Genomic DNA, 3053 nt, shown 5'->3' with positions numbered 1-3053 from the left:
TTTCCTCCCTACCCCCTGTCTCCTTCACACTGGACATTTTCCTGCACTAGCTCGGGATGCTTCCAGAGCCTCCTTCACCTCCATGGAAACTGCCTCCCTCTAGGCAACTTTCCCCGAGAAGCTGCTTGCAAAGAGGACATGCTATGACTGTGGGATGTTTTTCTTTTTCTTTTCTAGCAGCATAGGGTTGGGTGGGGTGGGGGAGCAGCAGGCAGTGCCCGAGAAGCTGGCCTTGAAGCTCCCAGTGCTGGCGGGCTGTTCTGTTTGTGGGTGCGTGGCTTCAAATCTCAGAGCTGGGCTTCGCTTTGGCATTTGCATGGCAGGTTCTCCCTACAGGGTTGTTTGGGGCTGGCCTGCATGGCCACAGCACAGTTTGTGTTATGCGCAGGGCCCTCACGTTGAGGCTCCATATTTATTCCTCCCTTACAGGGTACAGGGTTGGTTTTTAAAGACCTTTCCTTAGAAGGAGTGAAATCAGGGGCCTAGCAGCCATGACGGCTTCCTGAGGCATTTGTACTGTCTTTCTGACTCCCTCCAGGTGCTCTGGCCAGGTCTCTGTGGCACCTCACACTGGCAGATGCATACAGGGCTTGGAGGCCTCTGTGCTGCAACTGCTCACATACAGCCAGGTTTTTCTCTTGCAACTAAATAGCCTTAATCAAAGCTGAGGGTCCAAACTGTTTAAAGGACCTGATGCCACAAAGGGGCCGGAGTCTGAGGGGCTGGGTCCCAAAACCTCAAGGAGGCTGGTCCGAGTAGCTCCAGCTCAATGGTTGTATGCGCTTCATTCATATATGTTCACTCAAAGGGAATGCTTCCCTCAGAGCTTCCCTTTCCATTTGGGAAGGGGCAAGGTGGTCCTCACCTCTGAACCCTCCATGGAAAAGGGGTGTCTGGAAATCAATCATCAACATCCTTGTATCCTCCCCAGCAATGCTTTACCTTCCATCCCAGCACAGACCCTGCTGGGGGGAAGGCTTTCTGTCCAGACTGCACCTTTCCTGTCCACACAGACACGGTGGGGTGAGTCTCCTGGAACGTCTCTTCCAGGAGGAACATGGATGTTGTGGGGAGGGCCTCACTGGTTTGAAGCTTGGCTGAGATTCTGTGCCTTCTTTGCTTAAAATATCCGTACATCCCCATTCCCCTCACATGCAACTCAGTCTGCAGAGAATGCAAATCTTCCAGCAGACCAGGCAGGTGGTTGCCATGTTTAATACATCTTTCACAGAGAGCAGTCTCTTTCCTCGTGCACCGTCTGTCTCTCCCATCATGGCTTGGAAGGAGGGAAGTGGATTGCAAAACTCTATGTTGAAAATAGGCCGACAAATTCTCTATGCTTTTTTTAACAACTCCTCCATGACATTTAAAGGGATGCTCTCCCTGGCAGCCCCTTGCCAGGGCTGAGGTAGCTCTTCTGATTATACTCATTATGAGACTGTTTGCTCCCTTTCTTTGTTCTTTCTAATTGTGTAAAATTCAATAAAACTTTATTCATATAAAAGGAGCCATTTTCACTGGCTGCTCTTTCCTTTTTTTTTTTTGCCTAGTTTTAAGAAAATGTTGACAGAGTGGTATGAGGTCTTGTTAGGGCTCCAGAAGTGTGAGTTCATACTCTGCTCTGAACTCATACCAAAGGCTGTCCCTAGTTGACAAGTTGTATTTCGGCATCTGGTCACTGGGGCAGGGGAGTCAAAGGTGGCTGGACTAGATACTGGCCATATCGCTCCTTTATGTGTTGTTGGCTGCAGAAACTGGTATGCCCCAGCTCCAATAGATTGTGAGGCTCAGGTAGACCCTTGGCTCAACTATACATTTCTGAAAGTCATCATTGTTGAAGCTTTCTCTTAAAGGTGACCTACAGAGAGCAGGTACCCTCTGAACAATTATTTCCTTTTATTAAAGCATTTATGTAGTAGTAAACACTATAGCAAAAGTTGCAAAATGGGTTCAGTTGTAACTTCCTGTTTTTTGTCACTCCTCAAGAAATTTGTCTTTGGGATATAATCATACAGATTGGCTTGTGCTTGCCGACATGTTCTCTCTGTCTCCCTCTGTCTCCCTCTCTGTCCCTAGCTGAGTTTTGGTCTGAGGAAAATGGCTTATGCCTTTTCTGAATTCTGTGTTGATGGAGAAATGGTTTTAGAAAATGCCCCACTATTTCCTCGCCCTGAGGTGTGCAGTGACAGAGTAACTAAAGCATCTCACAATGGCTTCAGAGGTATGAAGCTGAGTCCTGCTCAGGACTTATGCCAAAGGCTGCCCCCAGAAGACTGAGTTGTAAGCAAACACCTGATCATTTGGGTTGGGAAGGCAAAGGTGACCAAACACGACATTAATCACATTGCTCCCTTGTGTGTTCCTGGCTACGAAAATGGGTGGGTCCTGTAACTACACTAACCCTATGAGCTGCTGGGCTTAGGGAAACCCTTGAGCCGGACCTTTCTTCCACATATGACAGTATACCCAAATCACAGCATTCATACTGTTCCCTGAGGAGCTTTTCAGTGATGAAGACCCTGACACCTCTGGAAGTTAAGGGGAAGACTCTTACTGACTTTAGTGCCTTTAATAAGCATTGGGTTGGATAGGTAGGGAAGCTGTTGGGAAATTAACAAAGTTGTGAGCATTGTGAATGGGGCATGAGAAATATCACAGACTCAGTGAAGTCACACTTCCAGAGTGTATGGAGTTTTCAAAAGCTTATACCTTACAGGGCATGTTAATAGCTGCCAGCTGAGATCTATATTTAGGTCAGATCAACAGTTATTGCCAAGAAAAGGAGAATCTCTCTCTCAGTAATTTGTCCCAAAATTTTCTCGCAGTTTTGTCTCTCTTATTGTGTCTTTCAAAACCCTATAAAATTCAATGAAAGAAAAAAAAAATCCCATGGAATGAATGTAAAAGGAACGAAGAGTCCAAGAGCATTGTTAACGTAAAGATGTTGCACGTGTACCATATATTCTGTTCTTGATTTTCTTTGCAATTTCTAACTTAAAATATTTATTTATAAAATACTTCTTTAGCTACAGCCCCTATATCCTTTGGTTGCA

Source organism: Gavialis gangeticus, unplaced genomic scaffold (genome assembly GCF_001723915.1).
Source record: "Gavialis gangeticus isolate Ggan-Ray unplaced genomic scaffold, GavGan_comp1, whole genome shotgun sequence".
Lineage (NCBI taxonomy): Eukaryota > Metazoa > Chordata > Crocodylia > Gavialidae > Gavialis > Gavialis gangeticus.
This window is presented reverse-complemented; position numbering follows the sequence as displayed.